At 44.4% G+C, this 17,367-nt stretch overlaps 1 protein-coding gene and 1 pseudogene across 1 annotated transcript in view; both read right to left on the minus strand.

Moving 5' to 3' along the window:
- The window catches only part of KCNH8 (potassium voltage-gated channel subfamily H member 8), a 387,731-nt gene that overhangs the window by 292,941 nt on the left and 77,423 nt on the right, over window positions 1–17,367 (minus strand). The window lies entirely within an intron of this gene.
- LOC137224359 (farnesyl pyrophosphate synthase pseudogene) lies at window positions 3,446–4,747 on the minus strand (annotated as a pseudogene).

Below are 17,367 nucleotides of genomic sequence, written 5' to 3' on the forward strand. Positions count from 1 at the left end.
GAAAGAGGAATACATGAAAGTGCATGGCATTATGCATGGGGGGCTGCCCCACATGGCAGCTCCCCTCCGATTCAAGCATCTTTATTTTCATAGGTATCATGTACCCTGGAAACACAAGATCCTTGAATCCTGACAGACTTGCACCCAAATCCTGACGGCTGATTGTTAACTGTGTTTCAGCTCACTAAGGTGTCACAAGGAGGCTGCAAGTTACCTGCACTTCAGGATTGATGTGAGAACCTGGTTCTCAGACTACACACTGAACGTTTTACTGAGTCTCTGGCATAAACAAGACGTTTAAAAAGTTTTGGTTACTGTTATTTTATGCTAAACTCTTTTTCCTAATCTCCATAGGGTGTAGGTAGTTGATATACTTTCTATGTCTGTATCACTTATAACATGTGTCTGTCTCTGTGTGTATCTCCTGTCAAGCTCTGTACTGAGAACAAAGCACTCACATTCAAACACAACCCATGGTTATTGTTGGGAATTCTTGAGTTCTCATGTATACGTGGTTCCTAATCTGGACAACGGATCGCTTCTAGGAGCCAAAGTTCTCACTAAGGAAAAGTATCATGCATTACCATTTACTCTCCATCCCCTCCACTTCACTGTGATATCAGAAGAGAATAAAACACTGGCCCATTTGGGGGTAAAGATCACTAATACTACAGAGAATAGAAGCTTTGCCTGCGTTGGGAAGAAATGAGTAAAAGGAAGAATCAAGGACAAGAGAGGCTAAGGAAGAAACACAGAGGGAGGGAGATGTTCTGCCTGGTTTTTGAGATTAGTAGGAAAACCAGACTGAGGCACCCAGAGAGTGACGTTGGCTCCGAAGGGGGATGATGATACTTCCCATGTTATGCTTGAAAGTAAGCAACAAACTCCAGCTAGTGATTTGAAGGAGTCACTGGATCTAATCCAGGCAAAAGGAGCCCAGTGAGGAACCCAGGGGAAGACTTGGAAGCACAGCGGTGAAAACAGACCCGAAGTCTTGTGGTCTAGTGGAAGTTCAGGGATGAGAAAATGGGACACTGTGGATGTTCAGACTGTACATAAACATGCAGATCGCATGCGTGCTGGTGGTGTTTCCTGTTATTGAAAATCTTTAGGGAAGATGAGTACTGCATTTGCAGAGCAATGCAAAACTGCAGGAGGCGCTATTCAGACCCCTGTCTTGTAGTCTCACGTGAATGGCACCTGCTAGAGCTTTGCTGAGCACAGCCTGGAAGGCCTGAGCATTAGCAAGTTAACAGCTGCCTTTCCTGCAGAGTGAACTGGTGTGTGTGTGTGTGTGTGTGTGTGTGTGTGTGTGTGTGTGTGTGTGTGTGATGCTGGAGCAGAAACCTTAATGCTAAATAAAGCATGATGCCTCCCAACGTAACTCGGTTTCTTGGTGCCAAGGCCTTATCAAGACAAGGATTATACAAACTATATCTTCTTTTGAGGGTCTTGGTCTCCACAAAATACCAAGCACGCCCTTGTAACAGTTGAGGCAAAAAGTCTCTGGGTATTCCAACTACTACTGATCAAAACACACACACGCACATTTACACACACACACAAATACATAATTATACGAAATATATGCAGACGTTTTATGAAATAAATACAGTAGGTGCTGCCTTTCCCAAAGCCATCCAGCCAACACTGCTGATTGTTGAAGCACTGCTCAGTACAATCCGTATGCCCAATATGAAGGCTGTAAGAAGTTTTCAAGTTATGCCTTTGCAAGATAGTATTTAGTATTTACACTATTGGAATATCTGAGACTGGAGGAAGCTTTATATGGTCAAGAAGCATTTCAAATCGAAAGGGTTATTTCAAAGTATATATTTGCCATTCCTGACAATGTGGTTTACTCAAAGTATCACTTTTCATAGGCACTGAATTCATAATAAACACCCGTGAATATACAAACAATACGCCTCACTTTAAATCACTGGCGTGTACATACACCCAACCTACGACAACAGCACGAATATTTTATGGGAGAAAATAACATAAGTATCTTAAACGTAGACATACAATTTTGTGCTAACTTTAGTTCCATGTCATGGACATAAATATTGTCTGAATCTGTCACCTATGAATGCGGGAGCCCAAGAAACAAAAGGACTTCCAGACTAGATGGGAATGCCTATTCTAGAGGATAATGATTACAAGGAACTTGCAAGTCCACATCAATAAAACACCCCACCTTCCAAAAGCCACGCAGCAAGCCAATGATTTTGGAAGCAGAATCTTACACATGAAGGGCAAGTTATTACATATAGTGAATATACACACCACATTCAGGAATCAGGGAGAAAGCTATCATTCTTAGAAGCCCTTAGGAGGAAAACAGATGTCAAAAACAATGACAACTAGGCCAATCTACTACATGCTCAAGAAGTAGTAGCTATGAAGACTTTGCCCTTGAATAGCCTACTATAGCGTGATGGGATAAAAGGACGTCTAGGCTGGGAGCCAGCAGACAAGTCTATGGCCCCACTATGCTACTGATATACTATGGGACCTCTGGTAAGTCACTTAACCTCTCTGTGCCTCAGTTTCCTTATCTGTAAAACAATGGATTGGATTTTTATGGGCCCCTGCTCTAACATTCTGTAACTCTCTTCTATCTCCTCAAATCTTCTTTCACACTAGCATTTGATTTCAAGAGTTAAGAATAAAGTCCAAACACTTAGGTTAGCATTAAATTCTCCATATTCTGACTACAGCCTTTGTCTCCAACCTTATCTTGGTCTATTCCTGAAACCACATCAATATCCCATTCGGATCCTCTTTTTCTCTCACTCTTCTGTTTTTCTTCCCTCGACTTCAGCTGAACTGTCTTTTACTCCATTCTATCATTTTCCAGAGCCACCTCTGGGTTACAGTTCTATATATCTGTCATCACTATAAGCCATAAGCCCCTCAAGGTCAGAGGCTGGGCCTTATGCAGGGTTTGTGCAGTAACCAGCAACACTTTGCGCAAAATATATCCTTGAGAGTGAGTGGTGATTCTGGTCTCGGTAAAACAACAAAAGGTCTGGTTTTACTTTAATCAATGATATATTTTGTTAAAAATCAAAACCAAGTGAGCCTTAAGAAAACTCAGTTCCTCTCACCCTTGTTGGAATGAATGCCTTTGAAAAGGAGTGAGAATTAAATGACATTTCAGATCATTATAAATGGTTTATTTATCTTTAAACACAGACTAGCCAGGATTCACAATTTTCAAAGCAAGAAAGGTTCAGGTAAACAAAATAAATGTTACCAGACTAATTATCCACAGACTGCAGAGCAACTTTTAATGAATTACGTTGTCAAGTGATTAAAACACCTAATGGCTGGAATAAGGTTAAATATTTTCTAAGGTGGAACATATAAATGTACTCACTGTTGAAATGTGTCAGAATTTGCCTTTATTCAATGTCGAAGAAAAATTGGTCTCCTGTTTGAGTTAGACTACTCTATTTCCCACGTAAAAAAGCTTTACTTTGAAATTACCAAGAGAATACCCACTCCATGCCTATCAGTCTTAACAGAAATCTTGGCTGTCTTTTAAGACTGTTACACATTCTCCTACAGAGAAACACACATCAATAGAAGATGTATCACTGTAGGTCTTCCTTTTCTTTCACAGATTAGACAATAATTTTTTGAGAGCCGCCCCTCCCCCCCCCCGAGTCTCTAGGTGACTTTTTCTGCTTGTAGATCTCGTGTGCTGGCCCCAGGATGGTGGCTGGGGACAGGGGCACAGCATACTGCTCCGTGAGACCCATAAGGTAGCTGTAACTGTCCTCCTTGTGCTGTGTAAACACAGCCAGCAGATTCATCTCCTCGTCTGGCGCCTTCACCCGGGCCACCTTCTCGGCCTCCAAAGTTCTCCTGCAGGATCTGGCACTGGTCCGGAGAGGCCCGTGGCAAACACTGAACCACCAGCCAGCTGCACTTGTTGTCCTGGATGTCAGTGCCGATCTTGCCCATCACACTGGGGTCCCCAAAGAGATCGAGGTTATCATCCTAAATCTGAAAGAACTCTCCCATCTCCAGCAGGATCTTCTTGGCATCGGTATGCTCCTTCTTCCCGTCAATGCCCACCACATACATGGCAGCAGCTATAGGAAGACAGAAGGAGTAGAAAGCTGTCTTGTATTTGACAATAGATCTGTACCTCTTTTCAGTGAATCTGCCAAGATCCACACTGTCCTGGGGGGCTGTGATGAGGTCCAGGGTCTGTCCGATCTCAGTCTGATAAGGACTCTGTAGGAAGAGCTCGATCAGGTTCAGGTAATAGGGCTGCTCCCAGCAGCAGAGCTTCAGCAGGTGGTAGATACATGCTTCCAAGAGGAAAGCATCGTGAATGGCAGCCAAACCTATGCCTGGCTTCTGATACCAGCAGATCTGCCCCCCTCGGGTGAAGAATGCATCCATGAGGTTGTCTGACACCAAGAGGAAGGCTTGGAGCAGTTCCACGCACCAGCCCTCAGTCATGGCCCACCGGAGACTGTCAGCATCTTGCTTCCTGGGCTCCGACAGCTCCCAGAATGCTACCAGCACCGTCAAACCCCGAAGGTACTTGCCTCGGATGGCACAGTACTCCAGGACCTCCTTGAGTCGGGCAATAGCATCTCCTGTCTCTGGGTGCCCAGTGTCCTCCTCAGTCAGCACCTCGACAATCTGGGATAAGTGCTGGATGAAATCCTGCCTTTCTGCATAAACGTCCAATTTCTGGTCTCCATCTATTCTGAGGGAGGAGTAAAATACTCTGTTCCCAGATGCCAGCTGCTGATTGTCACTGTAGGTCTTAATCTGCCTTTGTTACGCCCTCTGTACATCACCAAATATGATGTATGTGATTTCAGAGAACTTCCTTTACATTTCCCCATCCCTAACTCTGCATATCTTTTTAGCTCAGAAAGATATTAAAGATTAAAATATTTGATATGAAACTAGAAAGTGATATAGCAGTACAACCTTTAAAAAGGCAGACTTTTTTTTTTTTAATTTCCCAAACAAATAGAAGAAAATGGCAAGTAAATGGTGAGCCTTCGAGGAATTGGGCTAGAAGTTTGAGGTTTCACAGTCCTAAATCGTCAAGTAAGAGTAGGAGGCACAGATGACCAGTTATAAAGTGGTTCACCGTAGCAATGTGAGTTAGTACTGAATGGCTGACACAAACATTTGCTCTTAGCAGTCAACTTTGAGACCTCAAATGAAAAATAATACAATGGCATCCAATCCCAAAGAAGCACATTTAACTTACAAAATATACAAACTCAGCATGAATGTAGAGAAAGTAAATAAATAAGCAAACAATTTAAAAGAGAGGAAGAAGGTAACTTGACCATTCAGTTGGAATGGTGTCAAGATAAGCTTTTGGAAGGGCTGGGGGGAGGGACAGATTGGGAGTTTGGCATTGACATGTACACACTGCTATATTTAAAATGGATAACTGACAAGGACCTACTATATAGCACAGGGAACTCTGCTCAATATTCTGTGATAACCTAAATGGGAAAAGAACTTGAAAAAGAATAGATACATGTATATGTAAAAAGTAAGGTAAGCTTTTAAAAAAAGTATATTGTGGCCCCAAACATAAGGCAACTATTTCATCTGAGGCTATTCAATGTCAGGGAAAATCTGACTGTATTAGTAAAAAACAGTGTGCAGTAGACTTACTTCATAGACTTACTTCATAGACTTACTTCAATTTAATCTTAGCACAGAATTGCTGAATAATGGATGACGGTTTTTAATGTCCTATGTTTGGAATTTCCCCTTCGTTAACTCTCACCCGAGTGTCAAGCAATTATTCAGTGGAATCTTGAGGGCTCCAGGGGTGTCTTCATCTCCCCCAACATCTATGAAACACAGAGTGCTAATAACTCTTCTTCTCCCTCATGGATCTGACCCATTTAAGATGCAGATAGAGAAAAAGATCGTGGAATATTTGTGCCAGAACCGGAAACAGAATTGGAGATGTGGCCCCAAACCTTTGTATCATAAAATGAGGAAACTGAGACCCAAAGAAGTTCAGGGAGTTGGTCCAGGTCGAAACTTGCATGGGGAGTCACTTGGGAAACCTCAGGACAGCAAATACAGGTCTTTTTTCATTTCCCAGATGGGTTTCATCCTAAAAAGTGAGCTGGAACAAATTGGATGGTAGTCATCTCACTGCAGGTTTATCTGTGGTCAAGGCAGAGGTTTCAAAGGCTCTACAACTATCTTACACCTGAGCTGGAAAGTTCTTCTGATCCACTTACTGTTATCAAAGCTTAGTACATCTATTTTTCTTGGAATGCAGTTTATTTAAAGCGAGAGCTGGTATTATTTGTCACATCATAGGCGTTTTTACAAGGCATTACGGATGTTCTCTGAAACCTTCACTGCAGTTATGTTGATGATTGGAAATGTCAAAAAAATTACCCTCCATACACAAACACACATGCACTAATTCTAATTAGTCAATTCTAGTTCAAGTGGAAGTAATGAAACATTTCACCATCATCTTTTTTCCCAGGAAACTAGAATATATTTTGGCTATGTAAAACACTTTTTTTATTTAAGCATCTATTATTATAGAATAAAGGCATTCTGCAAAAATGGCATTTAGCAATTCTCTCATATCTGAAAATAATTAGAAAAAACCATTTTCTCATGTAATTTTCTATGTAGATGAACATAGCCCCATTTGGAAGGCAGATAGATAAGAACTCTGAGGAATTCATTGAAGCATTGAGGCTATGAAGATCTACTCAAGTTGCCTGGCTACATCTGTCCTATAATAACGGGATGCTAGTGTTATTTTTTCTTATAATACTTAGAGACTTGGTAAGTACTAATTATTTAATATCTACATATTTTTTAGAAGTTGCAGTCCATGTAGACATTACTAATATTAGCTGAAAAATGAGATTAAACTTTATTTGAGAATTTTATGCATTAGACCCCAGAAGACTTTTCAAGATATAACAAAGGGAATTGAGAAGACGGAGGGAGGGATGATCCAGGTTTTGGAAGTCCTAAAGCTTTTTAAAACCAAGAGGAATTTTGTAAGAAAAAATATAAATACATGAGGAGTAAAGATGAAGATTCATTTAGGCTGAGAATAATCACAAAAATGACAAACTGTAAAAAGTTGACAAACACAAACGTCATAAAATCCAGAATAATAACAATGGCTGACATACCCTTTGTGATACTTTTCACGGACACTTGGCTGCCTCAGTCTGTTTCAATCCTCCTTTCTCCTCCCCAGAGAGAGAAACTAGAGAAAGCCCGTGCGCAGCAGCAAAGACCCAACACAGCCAAAAATAAATAAATAAAATAAATAAATGTATTTAAAAAAAAAAAAAAGAGGCACTACTTCCTTTCAGATGGATTCATGGGGGTGGCACCAACAGGACAGAGGTGCAGAGGAGACATTGTGCAGGAAACAAATGACAGGGTTTATCACCTGTGGACTGAGGGATCTGGTGTGTGGCCTCTGTCAATGTCAACTTCCTGATAGCCCTGCTGTTTGTGGATAATGTTGCCAGCCAGGAATGAGTGTGGCTGAAAAAAATCAATGGCCTCTGTGTAGCCAGGCCTTCCCTTTGAAGTCTCATCCATTTTGGGTACCTTGTTGAGACAGTTCACCTCCTGGGCCTCGTGATGTCAGAAACACCCTTCCATGCTTTCCTACAAACCACCAATCTTCCTCCTGGCTAAAGCACTGCTTAATGTGATACGTCAGCCTTTACTTTTGAAGGCCATTCATGAGTTCCAGGAAGAAACTAAACCAAAATGGTCCAGGCATGGTCCCTGCCCACCGTGCTAAGCCAGGAAGCTGGGTGGTGATGCAGCTCGGAGGCTGGACTTCAGCTAGGGCTTAAGAAACAGCCCTCGGGCATCCTGTATGTGCCAGTATCTATGCTGGTACCACAGTGAAAACAAACCAGCAATGTGTAAGACACCCTTGCCCTCATTAAACTCCACATTCTATGAGGACAGAGGCTCATAAAAATACACAATATTTATGAGGGCAAAGGATGAGAACAAATAGAAAATTTTAATTTAAAATGATGCATTTTAAGACCAAGAAATGCACGGGGAGTTGCCTAGCTCCGTGGTCCTGCTGGGAATCGCTCCTGACACGGGCTACCAGAGGCCCATGAGAGAGAGGTCTTGATTATCAAGAAAACTGGATGTGACATCTGTGGGCCTTTGAAACCTCATCCACTCTAGTGAAGCCAGCTCCCAGAGCACTTTGTGGTCACTTTTGGAGCTTTCTACCTTGTTATGCTAGAAGGAAAATCACAGCAAGTCAGGACGCCTGAGTTCTCAGGCTGACCATCGGTTTCTTCCACGAGCCTCAGTGATGGCTCCTCCAATAGCTAAATGACAGTGGAAACAAGTCAAATGAGACCTCTCAGTGTCTCAGCAGAAGGGATCCGGTTTCATCTTTTATGTGGAAAATGCTCTGAGCTCCAGGAAGGGAGGGACGGCAAGGTCCCTCCACCCGCGCCCTGCTGCCCCCAGGAATTGCAATCATCATAAACGTGACATCTGGCTAAAGGTCCCAGGTGTAGGGCACTACAGGAAAGTTATGTCGTGGTGTTCAAGAAAATGGTTTAAGACATGTTATGTCCTCCTCCCACCTGCCTTACTCTAATGTATGAAAGGCATGCACCTCTATGACTAAACCAACTGATAAAGAAAAAGGAGAAAGCCACACACATTTTTTCCAGCTGCTGTTATGCTCCAAGTACTGCTGTTCTAGGTGTATGGAATAAATCAGAGGAGGAAACAGACCAAGTGCCCCTCGTTGGGCTTACATTCCAGTGTCAGCGTTGGGGGAGGACAAACAACAAAACTAGTAAATAAGCAAATTACCGAGTATGTTAGAAGGTGGTGAGTACTGCAGAAAAACAATAGATCAGGGAGATTGGGGGGCAGGGTGGGGAAGAGGGGAGATGATATGATTTTAAAGGGTATGATCAGGGGAGGGAGGCATTACTGAGAAAAGTATATTTGAAGACAGCCTTGAGAAGGGGGCCGTTCGTGAGCCCTGTGGGCAGTTGGGGTGCAAGGATGTTCCAGGCAGAGGGAACAGACGATGCGAAGGCCTTAGGGCAGAGACACACCCAAGTATTCACAGGACAGCAACAAGGGCAGCGTGACGCCTCACGGGGGGCAAGGGAGAGCACAGTAGTTCTGTGGCTTGAATTGTGTCTCACCAAAATGCATATGCTGAAGTCCTAATTCCCAGTACTTCACAGTGTGGCCTTTCTGGGAACCAGAGCCACTGCAGATGTAGCTAATTAAGATGAGGTCATACTGGAGTACGATGGGCCCCTCGCCCACTAGGACTGGTGTCCTTATAAAAAAGGAGAAATTTGGACAGACATGCACACAGTGAGGCTGCCAGGTGAAGACTGGCGTGATGTGGCACATGTCAAGGTCCCAACAGAGTCTAGGAGACAGGACTGGAACAGATCCTTCCCTGATGACTTCAAAGGGAACACAGTCCTGCTGACACCTTGATCTCAGACTTCTAGCCTCCAAAACTGTGACACAATACATGCCTGTGGTTTAAGCCACTCAGCTTGTGGTACTGGGCTCTGGAAGCTCTAGCAAAGTAATAGGCAATTAGGCCAAAGCGAGAGTAAAGGGGCAGATGATAAAAGGTCTTCATGCAAGGACACTGGAGGTGAGGTCATCATAGCATCTTGAGCAGAGGAGTGAAATAATCTGCCCAAAGGCTGAGTTCCACAGCACTGCAGTTTTATGAAGTCTCAGAAAAGAGATGCTGAGAAGGAGCCACCAGTGACGTAAAAGGAAACCCAGGAGAAGGTGCAGCGGGGAAAGCCCGTGGTACTTTTCTATCTAAAAGCATAGTCAGATGGTATGGCACACGCAGCTCCCTGTGGGTACCTTGAAGAAGTCACTGAAGAAGGAGGACAAACAAGTCCCTCCACTTCCTCCAAGGCATACGCAAGCCAGTGAAGCCTAAAAAAACCTTTTAAGTCCATGGGCTTCCCCATGGTTAGTGGAATTTGACTTTTTTCCCCTAAATTTGACATTTATTGATCAGAAGAAAAAAAAGAAGATAATGGTAAAATCCTGGTTTTGGTGTGTGGGTCTTCTGTTTGTGCTGAGTAAAACTATTATGAATCCCTAAACAGGGCTCTTGAAGGTGAATCAGAAACGCCAAGGGTCTCAGAATCTAGTTTAGAGCTTCATTCAGAAAACAGCTAATTCACTCAACTCCAGTGGCTCCTAATACACATGGCACAGATTCTTAAAAGGGAGCGCTTAACCTCACTTTGCAGCAACTCTGCTTCCCTAACTCCCCATCTGTACGGCCTCAAGCAACGGGGAGATTGCTGGCGAAAGCCACAGCCCTAAGCTGAATACATAAGGTGACTGAATGTCAACCCAGAAATCCCATCCTGACAGACACACAGAACAACTTCAATACTCCCAGCTCCTGTCATTCAAAAGTCCCCATAGCCCTAATAGACCAGACTGGCCCAGCCTGCTCCCTGCAAGCACTGACGCTGAAGCCAGTCAGCCTGGGTTAGAATCCTAGCTGGGCAGCTCACTACCTAAGGATCTCGAACTTGCTTGAACTTGAATGGCCTTGGGCTTCGATGTACGTAACCGTAAAACAGGGATGATAACAGAACCGACTTCAGAGTATTGTAATAAGGATTCACCGAGTCAATAGTTGTCCTGAACCTAGAACATGCCTGGCACTCAGTAAAAATTATATAGGAATCTGTTAAACCCATAAACAAACAAGTATGTATTTTTCCCGGAAGAAGATTTTGATGAACAAACCAAAAAATAAAAAGGGCTAGAAAAGTCTTCATATAGTGAAGAGAAACTTTTCAAGGTTTTAAAATATTTGCCTCGAGAAAACAATGTGTGCATCAATCACGACTCCTGACCATGCATGTGCGCTCACCTGCTCACAAAATCCTCACCTACTTTAAAAGTTTGGACTTGACAGGGGCTTCCCTGGTGGCTCAGTGGTTGAGAATCTGCCTGCTAATGCAGGGGACACGGTTCAAGCCCTGGTCTGGGAGGATCCCACATGCCACGGAGCAACTAGGCCCATGAGCCACAACTGCTGAGCCTGCGCGTCTGGAGCCTGTGCTCCGCAACAAGAGAGGCCGCGATAGTGAGAGGCCCGCGCACCGCGATGAAGAGTGGCCCCCGCTCGCCGTAACTAGAGAAAGCCCTCGCACAGAAATGAAGACCCAATAGAGCCAAAAATAAATAAATTTTTTTTTAAAAAGTAACAAATGTTCAAGTATAATTGGTGTCTTTAAAAAAAAAAAAGTTTGGACTTGACAGATTTTTATAAACTGTAGAAACGGAAGGTGAAATTTCTCAAGCCACATTAGCTAAATAAACTGAAATAGAACACTTTTCAACAAAAGCAGATGATTTCCCCCAACATGAATTAGCAGTGATGATAAGTGTACACAAGCCAAATGATTAGCCTTTTCAGGTGATGGACAGTGCTGGGACCACAGGAATCCCTCATCCAGTCCTCACGGCAACCTCAGGAGGTGTGGCCTGCTATCACTCTCTATTTAAACCTGAAGATACGACCTCAGAGATGTTAAGTGTCTTCTCTACCCTCACACAGCTATGCGTGGTGGAAAAGCAGAGCTGGAGCTCTGTACCACACTGCTTTGCTCACCCCAAAGCCTTCCTTCAGCCTCTGCTCAACCTGCCCTGCAACTCTGGTTCTTCCGCCCCTTCCCGGGCTCCCCACACCTGGCCTGCTGCCCGCTGCTGCCATCCCCGGGGCCCAGCGGAAAAATCAATCCTGCTGAGATAATGGTTTCCTTGAGAACAGCACTCTGACTGCTGGGGAAACTGCAGAGAACACAAAAGGGGTTCCTCTTGTATCTGGGGCTTTGTGCTTCCTGGACGGACAAGCATTTCTATTCCGCTGGGGAAAAAGAGGTTTTACAAAAGGGCACGTCCATGAAGGTGGCAGGTAAACTAACACACTTTACTGGTCTGGGGAATTATGATGATTGTTAAAAATTTTGAGGCTGTCAGTAACAATTACTCATTTTCCTGAAGTTAAAAACCCCCTGTGGTGAGAGGGGCGGGGATCATGGATCTGCAAAATTCATCAAGACTGCTGGTAAATATTGACCATCATTGGGAATTTCTATTACGAATATCTGCCCTTTCAACTCAATGCAGCACCACTTGAATTTCATCCAAAGTTACCTGCATAAAGTAAACAAGCTTCATCACCCATGTAGACGGAGGCCAGCCCGCCTCAGCTGGTGCTACAATCTCTATTTTTTTCTCCCTCATTCCCCGCCTACAATGGAGAAAACTGCCTCAAAGAGCCAGCCAGCTAAAGGAAGGGGCAAAATTTGATGGGAAAGTGATAATTCAAGTTGTTCTGTGAATGATGGGTAGATCCAGCAGGTTCATTCAACACGGACAAATTTTATTAGCAAAACTGCTCATTCAAATTACCAGGGGAACTAGGTTTCTGAACCCAAAAATGGTTCATTCCAAGCATGCCCATTATTCTAAATTTCTATTATTTTCTCAATTCCCAGTTGGATTCTGCTGCCTTCAAAGGCGGCGTTGCTATTTGCAGTTGCTGACACTTGCTAGCGATGGCTCATAATTTCATCTAACGGTGGGACAACTAAAAATGTGACTGAATTAGCGACAGCTGTACTCCATCCAGCCACAAAGGAAAGGCGGCAAAGCTGGCGTGGAACCACCTTCTGAAGGGGGATACACAGCCTCTCTGAAGAAAGGAGAGCTACCAATAAGAACGCCCATCCCTTATTTATTAGTTTGCTTTTTGAGGCAGGGAGAGAAGAAGTTGTGTAACTGTCAAGTAATTGTCACCAAATGGAAAAACAGGAGTCACTTGGGGTCAACCAGGGAGCATTGACTAGGCTGAAAAACCCCCAACGGGATCGGTATTTGGTAGTCAAACAACAAACCACAAAACCACAATACATGGTGGGATCATGGAAAAGAGACAATTAAATCCAAGACGTGTTGAATTGTCTGCTCAAGCTTTCACTCTGCGTTAGCGTACCTGAAAACGAAATGGGCTGAAACAAGCTGCTTTCACACCGTGTGGGCCTAATTACCTTTCAAGACTGACATATACAACCTTACCTGGAAATCCAGGTCCTTCTAGTTCTCCTGGGTCCCTGTAGCCTTCCAACTGCCTTCCGCTAGCATCCCACTTCATGCCAGTATGCAGTGCCAGGAGTTATAAATAAACCTGCTGCTATGGCCCCCAGTAATAACCATGATTTCCCTAAAAGGCATGCAAGTGTCAAGTTGTCAACTTAGTTTCTGAACCTCAGTGAATGCCAGTGCACAATTCCCAGGGCGTGGAGAACTAGCCTACCCCAAATAAACATGCCTGGAGAAGAGGAGAGCGATTTAGCTAAACAAGCAGACTCACTTCAGGGAACTGGGGTGGTAGAGCTCCAACCTGGATGCCAGCCCACACTCTTTGGGGAAGAGAAAGGAGGAAGAGATATGGCAGGAGGTGGTAACGGCAAAGGGTCTGTGAGCCTCCATGGAACAGATCATGGGCGTGTGGGCCTCCAGTGACAGTGGGCACAGGCCTTGGATGTTGAGCCAGTAATCACAAACTTCACCCTGGACCAATGACAGGCCATTATCAAGACCAAAATGCTCAGCATAGAAGACACATTATGTTACAGAGAACATGCTGGAAGCGAGAGATTCCCTCAACCATAAGAAAGTGGTGGCGAAGAGGACAGGATTCATGGACCTTGAGATGATCATACTAAATGACGTAGGTCAGACAGAGAAAGACAAATACCATATGATATCACTTACATGTGGAATCTTTTAAAATGATACAAATGAACTTATTTACAAAACAGAAACGGACTCACACACATAGAAAACAAACTTATGGTTACCAAAAGGGAAAGGCTGGGGGAGGGATAAGTTAGGAGTTCGAGGTTAAGCAGATGCACACTACTATATATAAAATAGATAAACAACAAGGTCCTACTGTATAGCACAGGGAACTATACTCAGTATTTTGTAATAACCTACAGTGGAAAAGAATCTGAAAAAACTGAATCATTTTGCTGTACACCTTAAACTAACACAACATGGTGAATCAACTATACTTCAATTAAAAAAAAAAGACATAGGATTTGGAGTCAGATAGACCTAGTACAATCACCAGCTTCATTATCTTCTAGCTCTGTGGCCTAGGAACATATTTGAGGCCAGGTGCCTCAATGCAGAGCTTGAGACAAGGATTAGGACATATCTAATTTATTGAGGGCTGACTCTCAAGTAAAGCCTATAAGAGAATGAGAGGAAGAGGAGGACTGAGAATGGGAGAGAGAGCTAAGAAAGGACCAGGTTTCTGGTGAACCTTCACCTCAACCTGATCCACAGAAGCCTCTGCAGGGTGAACCGTACTGTAGAGTTGTCCTTGCCTGAGGTCACAGGAGCTGGCTTTCGTGGGTTAGTCACCGCCTCTGGCTCACAGGTGGAGGGGAGGATTAGGGAGGGTGCTAACCTCCTGGGCAAGGCAGCTCCCGTCGCTGAGAGCAATTATTTGAGGAGGGAGCCTCTGTCAGTTCAGCAGCCAATGCTTGGAGCAGCCGTGGGATGGGCCGACAGCAGTCTGGATCCAAGCCGGATATGGAAATCATACAGGATATAAAGTGCAATATAGATAATTACTAACTGTGATGAAAGGGTACCTGTGTAGTACCCTGGAGCTGAGGCAGATAATCTAAGGAAGATAAACTTGAAGACAGTGGGGTTCAGTTCACCAGAGAGCACAGAAGGATGCTGGTTTGGCCGCGATGGACAGGGGCTGGGCTGCCGTGCAAGCAAGTGGCCTCCACTCTCGGGAGTGTGAGGTGCAAGCGGGGCCAGATGAGCAACTGATGCTGTGGGTGCAGGTGCGGGAAATCTGGGGGCTGGCGGGAGGAGGGGAGTCACGTAGGGGCTCTGGTTTCAGGGTGAAGACAGCTGTGGAACTGTTACGGTGAGACTAAGGTTGCAGGTTTGCACAGCGACCGTGTCTGGGGCTCGATGCGTGGCGGGCAGGCTTCAGCAGCCGCCCTGGCGCTCAAACCTCCCTCCTCCAGGACCACTCTGCACGGGCAGGAGAGCATCTTCCTCCCTCAGAGCCCCCTGGCGCCCTCTACTGGAAGTCCGTTATCACGGAGCACGTGTCAAAGAGCTCGCTCAGAGCCATGAGGCAGCAAATCGATGACTGACCTAGCAAAGTAAAGGGGATCTGGATGGGGCACCAACCAAAACCCACTCTGCACAGTTTTCTCCTCTAGAAAATAGGAGTAACACCTAGTATATTGCTGTGCAGATAAAAGATTTTTTTTCCAGTGCATGACACAGGATAAGCACTCAACGAAGGCTACCAATTGCCATTCATATTGTCATTACCGTGTGATGACAAACCATGGAAAGAAACGGTGGATTCCTCCTCCCCACTGCTTTTAAAAGTGCCAAGCATCCAGGCTACCTCCAGCACTGCTACGAAGAGAGCTAACTAGAGACCAGTCTGCCCAAAGCAGGAGATATGAGATTCTTCTTGGATTTCCTACCGAGTCATTTAGTCCCGGTAGGATCCCCTGGGAAGGAAAGTAAAGCTGTGCTCGCCTTTTAGCAGATGAACAGAACAGACTGGTGAAACTAAGTCATGCTCCTGGAAGGTGCCATACTAACCAGTACCTTCTTGCTGTCAAAACAAAGCTCACACGGTTTCTAGAGGGCATCCCTGGCTGTCTAAAGGTTTATCCTCACCTGTACATCCTTCACCACTTTTAATCAGTAGCTTATAGGAAGATCCCATTATCAGATTTACAGATGCACAGATGGAAGGGAGAAGTAATATAGATAGATGTGGGATAAAAAGAACATTAAGAGGACATGTGTTGCCCAATGGAAGCAAAATCATTATTCGTTAATTTTTTTTAGTCCTATTAATGATACTGCCATGATGACAACACTTAATGAGCTTTAACTCTGTGCCAGGACTGTACTAAGCATGGGACCAGAGTCATCGAATCATCGTAACAACCCTATGAAGTTGGTATTACTGTTACTCTCATTTACGGGACGGCGGGGAATGTCAAGGGAGAAAAAGGACTCAGTCGACATCCCACAGCTACGTGAGTAAATGCGAACCCAGATCTGTCTGCTTCCGGAGGCCATTGCTCTTCATTACTATAGTGTATCTGAATCCGGGACATGTGGCCTTGAAGGGTGGCTCTGCTCTGCCATTCCCTGGCTGTGTGAGCAAGTCACTTAACTCTCCAGGCTTCGATTTCCTCATGAGCAAAATGAGGACAATAGTAGCATTTCCCATAGGGCCATTGTAAGGATTAAGGGAAATAATATTGTAAAACACCTGGCAGGGTGATGGCTATGCAAGTGTTCAATAAATAGTAACCGTGGCTGATATTAACAATCATCATAAATTAACTTAGGATGGCTCAAAAAGATTTTGCCAACTTTGCCCCATGGACCACACTAAAATTATGATATTTCTAGGAATAAAGGCAAATGCCTGCACAGGGATTCCAGAGTCAACACGGTACAAGTATAAGACCCGGCTCAATGACAAAGTTAAAGGAGAAATTCATTTAACAAATATTTATCGGTTGCACCTACATTTTGCAGACACCATGCTGCAGGCTGAGGACACTGCAGGAAACCACAAAAATACAATAAAATCCCAGCTCTCATGGAGCTCACGCCTTTGTGGGATATGCAAAGGATGAAAAAACAAACAGGTAAATGCAGTGTCTGTCAGATAGTGATAAATGCTGTGAAGACAAATAAATCAGAGTATTGGGATAATATATGGGAGAGGGGGTGATCAGCAAAACATTTTCTGATAAAAGGAGTCAGAGATGTGAGTGAGTGTGGGCATGTCAGAAGGAAGTGTTTTTTTATTTTCTGTGTAAAAGTTTGGTTTAATTTTATAATTAATTGAAGACATATTATTTATTTATTTATTTAGCGGTACGCGGGCCTCTCACTCTTGTGGCCTCTCCCGTTGCGGAGCACAGGCTCCGGACGCGCAGGCTCAGCGGCCATGGCTCACGGGCCCAGCCGCTCCGCGGCATGTGGGATCTTCCCGGACCGGGGCACAAACCCGTGTCCCCTGCATCGGCAGGCGGACTCTCAACCACTGCGCCACCAGGGAAGCCCCATGGAGGGGATTTTGATTTATGTTCCAGCCACTGCGGGGAGAAGAGACTGTTGAGGAACATGTGGGGGGGGGGGTAGTCGTCTGTGCAAGAAGCATGATAGCCTGAACTACAATGGGAGCAGTGGAGTTGGTAAGAA

The sequence above is a fragment of the Pseudorca crassidens genome, chromosome 5 (assembly GCF_039906515.1).
Source record: "Pseudorca crassidens isolate mPseCra1 chromosome 5, mPseCra1.hap1, whole genome shotgun sequence".
Classification (NCBI taxonomy): Eukaryota; Metazoa; Chordata; class Mammalia; order Artiodactyla; family Delphinidae; genus Pseudorca; species Pseudorca crassidens.